Genomic DNA, 17,380 nt, shown 5'->3' with positions numbered 1-17,380 from the left:
AGGGTGCCAGTTGCTACCCACAGCCAGCCCGTCGCCACCTTGAGGACACACGGGCCCACCGCGGCAGTGCTTCCATTTCTAAGAGCAACCTGGGATTTTCTGTGAAGTGCTCTGATGACATAGTGTTAGAAACCAACTTAGAAATTTTAGAGGTCCCTTGAAATCGGCCTGGGGTTCTGGTCCAGCCCAGCATGGGATGGAGACTTTGAAAATCGCTGGCTCAGAGTGTGTTTTTGCTGGCTCTCAGCGCCTTCCTGGTTGCTCTTTACGAAGGCTTGTACAGTTCACTTTTCAAGAGCAGGGAGGGCATCTGCAGAAGCACATGTCCGAGGCAGGCATTCCCGAACTGATTTGCAGATGGTGCCGCAGAGCACCGTGAGCCACCGTGTGTGGAATGCTGGGTCTCCGGTCCAACCACACAAGGCCCCTTAGTTCTTCTTGGCAACCGGAAGCCCTCTTGACCTGAATTAGTAACTGCGCTTCTCCCTCTACCTCATCCTCACAGCGTGAACGCGGTGTTGGACCACGGGGTGCAGAACCCGGCAGGCATCATACATTTGCATTCTCTCCAATGGCTCCAAAAACCAGGTTTGTGGCCAGAACCCCAGGTGCAGCGGGAAACACTCAGACACCAAGATTTCCCTCTTGGGTGCATGCTGCGTAGGGGAGGCTGTGAAGGGGGCCCCTGGTGGCCCATCAGTCCTTTATAGGCTAATACTAGTGCCCTCATAAAACAGGGAATGGCATGGGCTTTGAGAACTCCTCCTGAGCACCTGGAGAGAATTGCCACGATTTCAAATCAGTTTCTGTAACCCAGGCCAGCGGGAGCCCGGTGGTGCGAGGGCAGCCTGCCTGCCAGGAGGTCAGAGGGCCGCTGTGCTTGTGAGCTGGGCAACCGGGGCCGTGGGGACTCACAACCACCTCCCTGAACTTTCCTGGAGCGAGCTGAACTGACCCTGAACTTGGAAGTTTTTGCTGGCTCCTGACACTGTAGGTTTAGCCCAGGAGAGGCCCTGCATGTTGAAGGATTGCTGTACCCGCACTTACCTCTGGCCAGGGAGTCCTGCGCTGTTTTCTTTGGCAGCCTGCTGGGCCCAGTTGCTAGAATTCCTTTGAAGTTCAGGGTTCCCGGGGAGCAGTAGCCCACATTCCTCGACCCAGAGGCAGGCCTGGGGTCCTGGCTTGCTTCACTGCCAAGAAGCAGGCCTCTGTTAGAAAGGTCATCTTCCTGTGACCGTGCCTTAGCAGCCCTGCCTTCTCCTGAGGTATAACTGCCGATTCAGCACTGAAGAGCAAGCCCAGTCCCCCCATTGTTTTAACTTGGCTCGCATTTAAATTTACAGCTGGACTTGCTGTAAATTTGTGCAGCCGCTGATACAAGCACAGCAGCAAGAGTTTGCCCAGTGTGCAGGTGCCCTGCCCAGGCTGCCCTGGCAGCGGCTTCGAGGGGCCATGGGCCGGCTGTAGGTAAAGGGCTGGACTCCCAGCAGGACTTTCTGCCCAGGGCTCCAAGGTGGCTATGTGCAGTCATCCCTGCGACAGAACCTTCAGTATCATCTCAGCCTGTGTCTAGCACCCTGTATGTAATGTAGCAGGAGAGCGGGCTCTGCCCCACAGGCCACCAGGGCTACAGGCCTGCCGGGCCTGGAGTTGAAATTTGCTGTTTGGAAAAAATAATGTGCTTAAGGTTCAGTGGACAGATACTGCCAGGTAAAACCAGTTCGTCGAAGCTGTTTCTTTAGTCAATCTGTATGTTCACATATGAGGAGATGGTGATTGTAAGTGACATGGAGATTTCACAAGCTCCTCGTGAAATTTAGCCACCATTTCATAATGATTGTGGACTAAGGCTTGGGGGCTCAACGAGGAGAGCGGTATAGGAGAATATGAGGGGGTGATGGTGATCCAGGGCAGGCAAGTGTTTGGAGACATCCCTCACAGCCCTCAGCTTCCCTAAGTGGTCCCTCTGTCTTTCTAGCCCTTTCCATCTTGAGTTAACTACTTCCTGAAGGGCATGGGCTTTCATCTCAGGAAAACCTTTAATAGAAACATTTAGATAACATTATTACTCTTCTTTTTTTTTTATTAAATCTTTATTGGTGACAAAGAAAGAAAACATTTAGATTTTCTTTCATTTCTTTCCTTCTTAGAGGGCTATCATCTGGGAGCTAGGGGACCTGGCAGGCCTACCTGTTGGCAGTCGATCTTAAAAACCTAAACATACTGTTTACCTCCTTGAAATATAAAAGCTATTGTTGCCATTGCAATCTTGCTGTAAAAAGCTTATCTGAAATTGGGGAGAACCAAACCACTATAGATAGGCAATGACCATCATCATCTCCTCCTCCTCTTCCTCCTCCTCCTCCCCTCCTCCCCTGCCCCCTCTCCCTCCTCTTCCTCCTCCTCCCAGTCCTCCCCTGCCCCCTCCTCCCCTGCCCCCTCCCCCTCCTCTTCCTCCTTTCCTCCTCTTCCTTCTCCTCCTCCTCCTCCTACCCCTCCCCCTCCTCTTCCTCCTCCTCCCCTCCTTCCCTGCCCCCTCCCCCCTCCTCTTCCTCCTCCTCCTCCTCCTCCCTCCCCCTCCTCCCCTGCCCCCTCCCCCTCCTCTTCATCCTCTTCCTCCTCCTCCTCCTCCTCCACCTCCTCCGCTGTGAGATAAGAAAACAGTTTCTAGATTTCTCATTAGGCAATGTTTCTGGGAGGCCTTTGCCAGGTATAAAATGGCCGCACAGGCTTTAGGTAATGAGAGGTAAGAACTCTCATTTTGGGCTTTGAGTGAGAAAGTACTGGGCAAGTCAGGCAGGTTCCAGAGTTTTTTTGTGCTTCAAAGAGTGACACAAACTATTCATTGTACCCAAACCCATGTTTGGATACCCGGATAAGATCAAGACTGTGAATGTTCTGGCAGTTTGAATGATTTTGATGGGGTATATTTGTCCTAAATTTCCAAAAAAAAAAAATCTTTCATTTCAGCTAGAGAAAAAAAAAGCTCCTTTCATAGGAAGACAGAGCTCTGAAATGACCTGGACAGTCTCCACAGTAATTAGCGGGAATCCAGTAATTGTGATGTCTTAATCTTGTATATTGCAATGAAGTGATTAGTCACCTCTCGGCACACAGGAGGGAAAGCCGGGGCTCTGTAGAGAGGGAGGCGGGAAAAAATGAATATATAAAATCACCACTCAGGGTCCTCTGCTCCTTCTCCTTATGTAAGTACTCACTTTAAGGATGATTCTTCTTTTCCTCCACTGGTGAAAAATCATTTGTTTTCTTGTTATAGAAGAACATGTTCCTGTAATAAGACAGAATTAAATGCTATTTAAATTCAATTATAAAAAATACTTGTTTTAGCAAAATTGCCTAGAATTTTGGAATCCAAAACTGTCACTTAGGAAACATATCTATAAATATAGATATATCAAAGGTATTAAGGCCAAAAATGCAGAAAGTTGACATTTACATCCCCCTATTAAAAGTCAATTAATGTTATAGGATTTTTTTTATATCCATTAAGAAAATCCATTTGAATTCCATGTAGAGGGGAAATTTTGAACATTTACATGCCTCGACCAATTTATTGGGAGGATGTTGTATAAGTTACATTGGGTACTGACTTAGGAACAAAAGACACTAACTAAACAAAGGAGATATAATTTTTAATCGACCGTAGGTTTAAGGCTTCAAAATATTTAATCTTCCTGAAATCACCTGACCTTTGGCATATCTGGTGGCAGTGTTCAAATGTCCTGTATACCAGTCGGCTGCTAGCAGCTTCAGGAATAATAAACACCACCTGGCTCTGCCTCCCAGCTTACCCAGGGCTGCACGGAGGAGCCTTCATGGAATGGATACCTTAAACGTGTGGCTTTTTCTTCCTTTTTAAAAAAATAGTGCTAGCCAGGCGTGGTGGCGCACGCTTGTAATCCCCGCGCTTGGGATGCAGAGACAGGAGGATCGCGCAGGTTTGAAGCCAGCCACGCTGGCTTAAGAGACCCTGCTTCCAAATTAAAAAAAATATAAAATAGGTCTGGGAGTGAAGCCCTAAGGTAGAAGGGCTTCCAGGAACCCCAGTACAACCAAAAATAAAAAAATAAAAGTAAATAAAAAATAGTGCTAAAACACACACAGTATCTACCATCTGAACTGTATTTCAATGTGCAGTTCTATGGCAGTCATTACACTTAGACAGCTCTGTGCAGACATCACTGCTCTCTTGTCTCTAAACGTTCTCGTCATTCCCAAGGAGACTCGGTGACCCTTCAGCAGATGCATGACTTTTCATTGCTGTTGGCTGCTCTGATGGTGCTGCTGTTTTCTGAGAATTCTGTCAGTAAGTGGAAGGCTATTTTCCCGTGGACCTCACTTCTCTCCGGCCTCTGAGTGCCCTACAGCTGGAAGTCCCAGCTGCATACTTGTGGCGGGATTGGAAGGCCGCCCCTGCCATCCGTGGGCTCTTACACAGGCCATCGATCTTGGAGTTATTGCCCATCGGAGCAGGATTCACGCTGGTGACCTAAAAGCCAGCCATTTGCAGGCCCCGCAGCTCCCACTCACGCGCTGTTTGTCTGGTCTCGGGCCTGTTCTTCTTCAGCGTCCTCTGCACACAGTTTCTCTTTGCAGTGTGCCTTTTCCCAGCTTCCTGTCAGCTGTACCCACTTGCCTTCCTCTGATAAACAAGAAGAAATTGTGCGTAAGAGCTGCTCCACCACACCCTATGCTGTGTGCTGGCCAGGGCACTGGTAATCGCTTTAAAATTCACTCAGAGGAGTTGGGAACTGCAAGGCACGTGCGGTCATTGCCAGACATGCTGTTAATTGCTTGATAGAGACGCTACACGGGCTGCCCTTTGGTTGTGATCGTAGACTTTTATTATCCCGGCCTTGCTTGTAAGTTTTTCCAAATTTCTTTCAAATGGAAAGCTGCACAGCAAGTTTCCCCAAATTTCTTTCACATGGGAAGCTGGATAGGCGAACGTACAGCAGGTTCCCTGCCAATTTTCCAGAACCTGACTTACTTGATTGTGATCTGTTGCCTGCCATCTCCATTCAAGCTGGGCAAGTGGCGTTCATCTGTCAGCCCAGCACTTGGAAGGCTGAGACAGGAGGACGGCAGCTTCAAGGACAGCACATAGTAACTCATCAGGGCCCTATTTCAAAATAAAAATTAAAGAGTCACTCCACCCACACAGCACTTTTCCCTTTATAAAAGGGTCTTGGGGGAGACCTAGTAGAAGTGCAGCCCCTCTTACCTGCTGACCTCCTTGTGCCTCCCCCGTCCAGCCTGCTCTGGCTGCCCCTCAGCTATAGTGGGAATGACCTGCCGGTGCCTTTGCATCCACTCCCGCCTCCTCCAAGACACCCTTGCGGGCCCTGTCCGAGCTAATTCATCTTTGTACTGATCGGGTCTCACTGTTCATATCTAGAAAAGGGCGAGGAGAAATTACTTCTGTCCGTTCTCTGAAAACAGATCAAAGTAAGAGCAGAGAGCACTTGTGGCTGGCTCTGACGCCTGCAAGGGCCATGCCTAGGTCACAGATACCACGAGTGGCCACCTCCCCACACCTCACCAGGCCATCAGTCCAAGCGTGAGCAAGCCCGAGGCGCTGCGAGGCTCACGCCTTCCTCCCCGCCCGCCCCTGACTCCTCGGTGGGACTCTCCGCTGTGAACAACACTATCTATCGGCCAGATGACCTGGCTCACTCTTCAGCCCGTGCAGCAACCGTATGGCACCTCGCTCTTTGCCTTTCACACAGGTGTGTGTTTGCTTAATTACATGACAAGCCACTTTCCCCAGATGGGAGCGCGTGGTAGCAGCAAACTGGAGAGAACAGTACAGTTAGCTGGCACACTAGCATCTGGCGATCGCAAGAGTCAGCGTCTTCTGTGTAAACGCCGCGGCATGTGTGAACCCAGGGCGCACGTCTTCCAGGGACAGGCAGCAGTCCTGTGACGACGTGGCCGACAGCCTTCCGCTCACGTTGGCACTCCGGTGAAGCGCAGTGTCGGCTGCCCCTGCTCACATCTTCATGACGCAGCTACAAACAGCAGAGCAGGCAGGTGGAGGAGGGGCACCTCCGTGGCTTCTTATGCATGGCTTCGGAACGAAGCTCTTCCCTTCATCCCTGCGGATTTCTCCTGGTGATCCCCCCCCCCCCCGCCATTGCTTTGATACACTGCTGGGATGCCTGGCATCTCAGTGGCAATCACAAAACTCTTTTCTTATTTAATTGACCTCCTCTCAAGTGCGAGAGAAGTTTCTCCCTCTCCCATGCCTCATGAAGCAGAGGCCATGCAGGCGTGTGCCCGCTCCTCAGCTCTCGAATGCACTAGAGTTTATACAGTTTACCATCACATAAGTACCATCAAGGGGAATTCTCTGCACCCGGTGGTGTTCAAAGGAAAAGCATGCATACGTAGTGATGAGAATTGGAAAGCAGTGCTTATTCTGGACTTACCCTGGGTTGGAGGTTAGCGTTCAGAATCCGCCCTGCAGAAAGACAAGGCGTGTCTGTGCCCAGAGACGGTATCTGTCTAATCACTATACATCGTCTTGGTGTCAGAGGCTCAGAGCCTCGCAGGAGCCACACGAGGCCTAGGAGTCTGTGTACATGGTGGCAGAGAGCACAGGGTTCCATGCTGGGTTAGAGACTGGGGCCAAAGGGCAGCTCTGCCCCTTGCTGGACTGCCGTGACCCTGGGCCTGTCACTCACCACGCCCTGATGCCCTGAATAAAAATTAGGGCACCTCTTATATAGGGTGTCCCATTCTTGGGCTTATTGGAGTTAAATGAGATGGTGCATACATAGTGCATATAAATGAGATGGTGCATATAGCCGTCAGTGACCCTAAGAAAGTCAAGTGCAGAAGTTGCCCGCGCTTTCAATTGTATGGGAGAAAAAGTATGACAGACCTGCTAAGAAGCAATAGGAACACCGGGGCCGTGGCCACTGCATACCGAGCAAATCAGGAGCCAGCTCAGGGGCTGGAGTGGGGTTTCTTAGGTCGGCCCGTCTCCTGGTCATGTGGTTCTGGGTATGGGGTGGGGGTACAGAAGCAGTTAAAGGAAATGCCTCTGTTCAGAAGCACACGGTATGGTGGGGGAGAGGCGGAAATGCTAGCCATTCTCCGTAGGCAGGAGTACAGGTGGAAGGGGTGGGAGGAGAGAGCTTTCTAAGCCGCTAGAAGTTTTCCCTAGAGAGAATGCCCAGGCAAGAGCAGGCCCTCGGCTCGACCACAGTGTGGGATCCCTTTTGAGCAGAGAGAGCCTTGTGTGCTGAGGACGGAAGGCTTGCGCTGTCTTGCCTGAATACCAAACGGGGACGTTATGGCAACAGAGGTGCGGGGTGGCGGGTCAGAGCAGGTCCCACCTGTATGCCAAGCTCAGGGTAGCTGGAAGCGCACGACAGCCTGTCAGCCGCCGTTTTGACAGCAGCCGCTTATCCAGGTCAGCTTCTGTGCCCCAGTGCCTTTGGGATCGGGCACTCTGCGACAGGCAGACACCGTGTCCAAGAGGAGAGGAGTTTAATGCGGTTATTAACAGTGAGACCCATCCCCAGGTCCTACCCTGAGGATGGTGGCCTGAACTGCTCCGTAATTGGATTGCCCCAGTAAAATCACATTACGTACGAAAGGGGTTATTGGAACACCTGGTGCCCTCGTCCATATTGGAGCTGTTTTCTGGTGCACAACACTCCCTTCCTTCTAACCTCATCTCTCCCTCCCTCCCTCCGTCTTCCCCTTCCACTGCTCAGCTGTATCTCTGGCTTTACCCGACGATACCACCCACGGCCACATGTGAACCGTGTTGTTCTTTTCAATTGAATGTGTGAGAGTCCCGCACTTTGTGAAGACTGAGCTGAGCCTCTGCCATGTCGTTGTGGGTAGCATGGGTCCTCTGGGTTGCCCTGTCCATCAAGTTTGAAAAGACAGAGACCAAGGAGTAAGGGGAAGGCTTGGACCCATGGTTCGGAGTCCTCATTATAAAGACCGTTAGTTCTCCCTGATAGCCCCACAAACTGTGATCAGCTTTTCCGGCTGAGCACAGTGACCTCTGAGGTTCAGCTCTTTCCACTGGGGCCACTGCAGGCAGGCGGAGGGCTCCCACTGTGTGTCTTTGGAAGAGTTAAGTAAATGTGATGGATAGGGAACCCGATGGCAGTCCACTGCTGGAGAAAGGGGGACCCCTGGCAGTTCAGTTCTAATAATTACTCCATTCATGTCTTGAAAATGTTGATAGCAGAAGGGATGAAACTTTTACTCCTTGAGGCCAAAAAAGTGTGGGCCCCCGGAGTGGCAATCTTAGTTGAAGTGGCTGGGTTATTCTGATACGCTGATAGTATCCTAACAAAGTAAAATCTGAAAAAGGATCTTCTTCAGGCTGCCTGAAATCAGGGGAGCAGAGAGCTCTTGAAGGGAGAAGTCGATTCAGACCAGGTTTGTTTCTTTTCCCATCACACAAATGCTCATGATAAGTGAGTTTCAATAGTGATCAGATGCTTTCAGTGGAAAAATATTAGAACCCAAGTCTCTACTCAGAAGATCAGAGCCATATGGTGATTAATCAGTTCTCTAAGATCTGTTCAAAATGTGGTTTTTATCAATATCAGTTTCTGTTAATTACTGTTAGTCTTGTAGGGTAACCTGCAAGAAAACAGCAATAAAGGTGAGAGAGTTAGACCTTTCTTTTGACTGTTCATAATTCTGACACTCTCCCCTGAGTCAGTAACAGCAACTCCTAAGTCTCACACTCTGTGCCGGTTCAGGATCTGGCCAGAGTGATACACATCCATTTTTGTGTGCTGTGATTCTGTCTCAGAGATAGCCCTGATTTAGGGGTCCATGGCAGTATCTCTCAAGTCCCATATTCTGCCACTGATACTCAGTCAATTTTACACCAAATAAAACTGTGTTATGGCCTTTTAAAAAATCAAAAGTTTGATTTTTGGGGGTTTTTTGCTAATAAAAATTTGTTATGGCCTTTTTTTCTAGTAAATCTTTACTTTCATTATATTTGAACTTGGACAACATTTTTTTGGACATTGGAAATACCATGAGCTCAGTTCAGAACCCATGCCAAGAAGATTTTCATGTTGAATTATCGGAGACTATGGTCAACCCAGAAGTGTAGCCAATCCAGGAATATTGCCTTTGCTTTTAGCATGCATTTGTGTTTGTTTATTGAAGATTGTGTTGCCAAAGGCGGCCTCTTGGCTTAAGATCATAGACCTGAGAACTATTGTTGGCACTTTCTAGTTTTGTGTCCTGGAGCCGGGCAGTTCTGTCGCGAAGCCTTGGTTCCTCTTCTTTCTCATGGGTGTGATAGCAGCCTTGGTAACTTACGTGCTTACTGTGTTCCAGGCACCGTCATGAATACTTTGCATTCGCTTAACTTACTTAATCCTCATTGTGACCCTCTGGGTGTGTCTAGGTATAACAACGGCGCCTACATGACAGTTTCTGTGGCACTGTAAAGTGAGATCATCAGAAAGGGACATTTCATGTGCTGTCTGTGCATTAGCAGAACGGAGAAGGTGGTGTCTGAAGTGGACATGATAGATATATACTGCCCAGTAACTAACCGCCCCCACATTGAGCGCTTTAGAAAATACTGATAATTCCACACGACTTCTGAGGGTCTGAAGTCTGGGGGAGCATGGCTAGCTGGTTTGGGTTCAGGGTCCCGCAGGGGGCCTCACTCAAGCTCTGGACCAGGACTGCAGTCCTCCAAAGGATGGACAGGGGTCAGTTTCCATGAGGGTTTAGCCAGATCTTCCCTGGCTGTTCCTCACCGCCTGGACTTCCCCAAAGGACCGCACAGGACAAGCCAACTAGCTTCCCCCACCGAATATATCAGGGAGAGAGAAAGAGAGAGAAATTCACTAGAACAAGTGGAAGATGCGTTTGTGGTATCTTTCAACGCCTTCCCCGGCAGTGGCATACATCCCGCCACGCTGTCCTGGCCACGGAGAGCCACCTTGGGACCACACAGGAGAGGAAAGCACGCGTGTTGTGAACGCTGGGAGGGAGGCGGCAGTCATCGAGGCCACATGGAGTGTGAGCACCATGGTGGTGTTTGTGCATCATGTGCCAGGAAACCTCATACCAAGCCATGGAGGTGAGATGCTAACCTCTGGAATTAGATTTACCACCAGAAGCCGCTCAGCTTTGGCAACCAGTCTATGGGGACAGATACACTCTGGTTCTTTCTGTGTGAGTGCCCAGAGCTGGTGCCAAGTCTCTCTGTTTGCCCCTCCACTGTTTGCTCACCCAGCTTTTATTTTAATATTCTGGGATGTATTTTTTGATCTCCCTCCACAGCTCATACAGCTCATCTTACAGCTGGTTTTAAAAGTGTATGGTAACCCCTAGCTAAAGGTTCATTTCATTACAGACTGGCTGAAGGCAGTGAATTTATATTCAGTCATGAGCATGGAGTGTTTCCCCCAATTTTCTAGGGACGGATTTGCTGTGCTTTTGCCTTAAATGGATTTTTTTTGGCCTTTCTCCTGGGCCCGCATTTGACATTTTCTCAAGAATGTTTATTTTTTAATTTACAACTTTGAGAGGTTTATTTTATGAGATGGGTTTTATGCAACAAAATATAATAGGTTCAGAAGGCGGGGTGGGAGGGAAAGAACCCCGCGAATATAAAATCGACTGCCATGAGGAAGAATTATTCATTTCATTTGGGGGAGAAAAAATGACAGCTAACACGAAAGTAGAAAGGTTTCAGGTCTCAATTCACAGATGGAACAAATCGCCTCTCGCAAGTCAGCATGCTCGGTGTTTTGTGTTTGCCATAAATAACTATTTGTGGGGCTTTTTGGAAGGGTGTGATTAGGGTGCATCTCTCACTGGGGATTCCTGCTGGGTCTGCTTGGTCTTTTGCTTTGTGGGTTTTTTTAATTGAAAAAAAAAAAAACAAAGACTTGTGGCTGCTTAGAACATCAGAACTTGGAACAAGACCTGTCTTCCTATCTTCCTTCAGCCTTTACTCTTGGAGGGCCCCTGGGTCCCTTCTGTTTATACAAGAGGAGGAGGAGGAGGAGGAGGAGGAGGAGGAGGAGGAGGAGGAGGAGGAGGAGGAGGAGGAAGTCGTTCTAATGATACAACATTGAAATCCTAAATTATCAAAGACCTGGACGCATTCACAGCCATTCTGCCCAACGGTGGAAAAGCCACTTGCTCCCGTTTTCACCCCGACACCACACACCACTCCATTAATTTCCAGGCATCACCCTTCATTAGCGACCCCGTGGCTGAAGGATTGCGCTGCGCGGCTGCAGGGTCATGAACCTCACCACCCACCCCTCAGTTCAGTTCACAGCCTGCTCCTCTCTTAATACCTTGCTGCTCATTTCCCCCTCACTTAGCAAGAGGGGCCTGACGTGGATGGGGCTCCTGCTGGTCCTCCTTTGCTCCCTGCCCCCTGTTCTCTAGGATTGAAAGCGCACGCCGTCTCTGGTAGTAGCCTTCTCTCCCGGCTCCCACCAAAAGCATAGTCTGGGTTGCAAATAGATTTGGGGTCTGCAGTGTTTTAACACAGGCCTCCTTATTAGCGAGCCAGTTGTTACATGAAGAGAGAATGAGAGAAAGATCTTATTAATCAGGAAATTTACTCTAATACATAAACCCCAGGGTGGAAGATAGTATTTTGCAAATCTAATCTGTTCCACCTTTTTTAATAAATAAGATAATTACGAGATATAATTATATTTTATGTTTGCTCATTGAATGCTGGGGATAGCAGTTCATTTTAGAAATCCTGCATGTGTAAATGAAACCTTTAGGGTGGAAGGGGACACCTGCCAGGCGCTGGGATTTCTCCCATCTGTCTGCACCGGGAGCCCCATTACCTCTGACCTTTTCCTTTGTTGACTGACAAGCCGCTGAAGAGCCTGCTCCTTCAGAACGTCTTTCTACAGCGGCAGTGAGCAGGACTAAAGTATGTTTTCCCATTAAAAAGCACATTTAGTGCATCAAGGGGTGACTTGGAGAAGTCACGGAGGCAGAGCAGCGTTGTGGTTATGATGGGTTTGGGTTCATAGACATGTGGCTCATGTATTAGTTATCTATGGCTGTAATAAATTTACCCAACGCCCAGTGGCTTCAGACTTCAGTCATGTTGGAGGTCAGGCATCAGGCAGGAGTGGCCCAGTCTGTGGTTTTGTTTCACAAACCCACCAAAGATGGACCCGGGGTGTTCACTGGGGCATGGTCTTTGGCGGCTTGGGGTGTCGGCCAAGGGCTCAGCCCCTCACCACAGATGTCTGCTGGGGACATTACAAACAGCAACTGATAGCCGGGCGTGGTGGCGCACGCTTGTAATCCTGCGCTTGGGAGGCGGAGACAGGAGAATCGGGCTGGTTCGAAGCCAGCCTCGCTGGCTTAAGAAACCCTGTTTCCAAATAAAAATATAAAATAGGTCTGGGAGTGTAACCCAGAGAAGGGTTTCCAGGAACCCCAGTACCACACAAAAAAACAAACAAACAACAACAACAAAAAAAAAAAAAACAAAGAGCAACTGACAATCTGAATGAGCCTCCATTTTTTTCACCATAAAATACGGGAAAGACTCGTTCTTCAAAGGGTTACGGTGAAAATTGAATTTTAACATAAGTCACCTGACTCCTGGCAAACGTTCACTTCTTATTTTAACATTACCATGGTCCTCACTACAATCTACCCCATAATAACTAGAGGGCTTAATAGGGCGTATAGATTTCCAATTGCCTCCTCCTCCTCCTCCTCCTCCTCTTCCTCCTCCTCCTTTCTTTCTCTCTCTCCTTCTCTTTCTTTCTCTCTCCTCCCCCACCACTGATTCTCCTGTTCTTTTGAATTCCATACTCCTTCTTGGCAGTCCACAGTTAGTACCCACCAGAATGTCAGTACCCAGAAACAGACAGGGAGCCCTTGCCAGGTCTCTGGGGGCTGCAAGAATGTGGAAGAAATGTTTAACAATAGGATTTGCAGAGACCCCACACAAAATGTTGGCTTTGTCATTAAAGCTTTGTGAGGAAAAAAATGTATTTCTGCCAGGGATGCTTTTGGTCAGAGACTAATACTGAAATTTGAGAAAAGGAAGCAAGAAAGACCTCACAAAAGGTACTAGAGGAGGTGTAGACGATGCCCTGTCTTATTAAGCAGAAAGCACGCATGCAGCCTGTGGTGCAGGGTCTCATCGGATCTGCAGACCTGCCATTTTCTAGGAATGAGGGCATCTACTTCATCCAAGTCTGCCCAGAATTAATTAATTAACAGATTAATTAATTAATTATTTTGGTACTAGGGTTGAACCCAGGGGCATTCTACCTGCGAACTACACCCCAGCCCTATTTCATTCTTTACTTTGAAGCAGGGTCTCACTAAGTTGCGGAGGGCCTCACTAAGTAGCTGAGGCTGGCCGAGAACCTGAGATCCTCCTGTCTCAGCCTCCCGAGTTCTGGGATGACAAGCGTGCGCCACCACGCCCGGCTTGCCCAGAATTCCGACAGGTCCCCAAGTCTCATTTATCCCCTGCAGGTAATTCCATGTTATCTATATAAAAAGAGCAAAAACACAGTAATGGCCAGCATAATATATCAGGTCTTTTATGCATATTTTGATTGGGAAGTGAATGGTGACTTGGCGTTCCTTTGTACATGTCAAGCCGTCAGTTTTCCATCCACACATGTCCACTCCTGCTATTCATGACAGCATACTTGGTACTGCAGCCTTCCGAGCAGTACCAGCTACCACCCATAATTTGTTTTTCTCCACCATGATGTAATCGTTAAACTGCCGTAATGAAGATTGAAGGTTTAATAATGGAAAGTGTTACAAATTTCAATTTAATCATTCCTAAATTGATTAGCAACTTTCCCCAAATGCCTGGCCATGGAAAAACAGGGAGCCGAGAGAGAAGTCGTGTGGTCCCTGGCTTGATGAATGGGGCTTTGGCGGGGCTTTAATTGGATTATTGAATTTGCTCGTCTTCCAAACAATATTTGCATTGTTTTGGCCATATGTGTTGAGGGCCAGAGAAAGGCCATTAGAGGCTGTGGGCCGGGGGCATCTGTGGGTTACAGGGTTTTGAACAGCAGCATCGAGGTTAGTCAATTAAAAGAAACACCCAGCAAGGTGTCCCAGGGCCTCTTACCGTGGAATGGTCAGTGGCAAAATCCCAAAGGCCCATTTAAAAGAGTCTGAAGACTCTAAGTAAATGTCTCCCCTTGGCCTCAGGCTATTTAGCCCTTGATAAATGATGTGGCTGAGCCCCTGCAGGCAGATCGGAAGGAAAGGACACCTATAAACAAATCTAGCACTGGCCCTGCTAACAAAGCCAGGGTTGAAATAATTCAATTACAGTTCAGCCAGGAGGAGAGCTGGGGGCTGCATCCACCTTGCTTTACGAATGCCAGATGTGGACATTCTAACTTCCTGGTACTTTGAGGACAGTAAACCAGCATTACACGTTGCTTTTAAAACACTGGAGAAAAGACTTGTCGTTTTTCTTTTTCTGCACCTGCATAGGGCGGGTAGGTGTGGGCATCAGTACCATCGTGCATCAGCTTCCAGCCAACAGCCTTTCTGTTCTCTGGAACTGTTTAAATAGCTGTCGCATGATACAGTACTTTCTTATTTTGCTTCACTGTGGTACTGGAGATTGAACGCAAGGGCATGGAACTCAGCTATACCCCCAGACCTTTATAAAACCAGATCTCACTGTGTTCCTGGGAGTCTTGCTAAGTTGCTGAAGCTGGTCTCAAACCTGCGGCCCTCCTATCTCAGCCTCCCAAGTACTAAGATTGTAGGCATGCTCCACCATGCCCAGCTACACGATAAAGTTGTAATTTAAGGTGTGATTGTTATGAGCCCATTAGAATATTATGAGTGCTCATTCTAAACCTAAGGCACTAAAGCCAGGAGGCCCTTTGGTCTGCGTGGCCTTGGAAAAATGCCGTGAAGGAGGGGAACAGAAAAGGTCAGGGAGTAGGCAGACAGCAAGAGAGGCCCCGCCTCCTTGAGGGCAAAGCCACGGGGAAGGCTGACTGGCACGCAGCCGGCATGGGAAGGCCAAACCATGCCAGTGGAGAGCACCGCTCACTGAGAACCCACCACAGAGAACTCAAAATACGCAAGCGCAGAGGTCTTTTCCTACCCTTCAGGGATCCTTTAAGACGCCTCGTGGATTTCCAGAGCCAAAGATCAGAACAAATTCTATATATACACCAAATTCTATAGATCTGCCATGTTCCTTCCTATGCACATGCGCACGACTTACTGTCTTTTCTGTCTTCAGCTGGCTCCTACCTCCCACAGTAGCCAGCATGCCTGTGTCATGAGGTCTGACGGCAAAACCCACCTGCATTTTTTTCCTCCTTGACAATGTCACAGACAGAAGATTCGTCCTTACTATAGGTCTTAGTGACCTCCAGGTATAATTGATTTTCTTTTCATAAATCAAGAACTTCCGCTCTTTTACTTAAAGGAAGCGCTTGCTTTTCTTGGGCATGTCTGAATTGCCAGCACCACTGTTCTTGGGAGCCATTATTAAGTAGAATAAGAGCTACTTGAACACAAGCCCTCCAGTGCTGCAGGAATAGATCTGATAACCTAGACTACCGAGGGACTGACGGGCAGGTAGTGTGTACAGAGTGGACACACTGGGCAAGTGTGGGGAGCCATTAAGGTTTTCCCCTTTAAGAATACTTCTGACTGTCCTTTGCCCAGAGCCAATAAGGTTTGGGGTAACGGAAAGTTCAACGTCTGAGAGAAGCTCAGGTGGAATTGATTGGTTTGACGTTACGCGCACAGGTGGTGACGTCACGAGGGTTGATTGGTTTGACCAATACGCGCACCGGTGATGACGTCACGAGGGTTGATTGGTTTGACCATTACGCGCACAGGTGATGACGTCACGAAGGTTGATTGGTTTGACTGTTACGCGCACAGGTGGTGACGTCACGAGGGTTGATTGACCGGGAGCTGTATAAGTAGGACGAGAGTGATAAACCCGGGATCGGGCAGTAGAGATATCGACCCGGGAGTGGACTGGCGATCCTTCCATGAGAGAAGTAAGTATTCCATGAATAAAATTCTTTTCATCCTCATTCCTCTCTTCAGAACCGTACTTTTGCCAGCTGGCTCCGGCAGGCAAGGGGACCAGTGACATTCCTGGTGGCTCCCGGCTCCACCGTGCTCCTCAGTATGGGGAACCACACAAAGATTATGAAATCTTTATTTTTAGAGTTTTCCACTTCATATTTTTAGATGATGGTGGTTCTGGATAACAGAAACTGTGGGAAGCAGGCTCGTGGATAGAGGGGTACCTACTGTCCTCTAGAAACTCTGGGAGGAATGTATCACCTAAGTACGGTACGAGTATTTGAAGGTGGCATTAACAAGATACCACAACTGGGTGGCTGTAAAACAGCGGGACATGTTTTTGCAAAGTTCTGAAGGGTAGAATTCCAAACCAAGTTGTTATGGAGACCATGCTCCCTCTGAAACCTAGGGGGGGGGGCGCTCTTCATCTCTCCCCAGTTGTTGACAGTTGGCTGGCAACCTCGGGCCTTTTTTAAGTTGTATCTTTAGCCCTATCTTATGACAGTCTCCCCCCTGTCTCTTCCCATCGTCCCTCTCTGTGTCCACGTATCCCCTTTTATAAGGACACCAGGCAGACTGGACAAGGGCCCACCCCAGTGACCTCACGTTCACCGGATTGCCTCTCTAAAGACCCTATTTCCCTTCAAAGTCACATCCTGGCAATTTAGACCTCCACGTATCTTAGGAGTAAGGGGGACATTCTTCAGCACATCATAGATACTAAGTCAAAAACTGCAAAACATAACCTAAATTCTTACTATCTGGATCAGTTCAGAATAGATTTCTCCAGGATATTTTCACTATAGCCTAATGCTCTGGATATTTTAGGGGGGAGAAACAATTCTAACAGTGGACCCAAAGATGTTGTTCTGTGACCGGTTGGCTTTGATGATTGGCTCAATGGATCCCTGGGTCTTCACTTTTGGGTTAGCCATTGCAGATGGCTCTCGCTCCGTTTCACACCAAGTCTGGCTGTCTTGCTAGATGGATGTGCAGGAACGGCTTGACAAAGGGGAACTGAGCACCTCCATCTTGTTCAAGAACGTTGCCTGTGGCATATGGCAGCGGTGGCCGGGATGGGAGGATATGGGCTCTGGAGGGTGGTAGCCCTGAATCCATATTCTGTCGCCACCTCTCACCAGATGAGTGGCCTTAATCATGTTGCTACTGAAAACCGTCAATCTTACTAATTCACTCTTTAGAGCCTTTGCTCCTCCTGGATAAAACAGACTAAAGCTCGTAAATGTGATAGGAGCACAGTACTCAGCACATAGCCCAGGATTCATAGAAAGTTAGC

The 17,380-nt window shown here is 48.6% G+C and overlaps 1 protein-coding gene across 2 annotated transcripts in view; it reads left to right on the top strand.

The window, feature by feature from the left end:
- Positions 1-17,380, top strand: part of PDZRN3 (PDZ domain containing ring finger 3) — a gene marked incomplete at both ends in the record, with an annotated part of 189,165 nt that overhangs the window by 118,096 nt on the left and 53,689 nt on the right. The window contains one exon of one of the 2 annotated variants that reach the window (XM_080718195.1): positions 11,599-11,645. The exons of the other annotated variant lie outside the window; for it this stretch is intronic. Of the gene's footprint in view, positions 1-11,598; positions 11,646-17,380 lie in introns of those variants that run through there. 2 annotated transcript variants of the gene reach the window in all.

Source organism: Muscardinus avellanarius (genome assembly GCF_963383645.1).
Source record: "Muscardinus avellanarius genome assembly, chromosome: 22".
Taxonomy (NCBI): domain Eukaryota; kingdom Metazoa; phylum Chordata; class Mammalia; order Rodentia; family Gliridae; genus Muscardinus; species Muscardinus avellanarius.
Note: the sequence above shows the minus strand (reverse complement) of the source record. Positions and strands in the feature narration are given on the sequence as shown.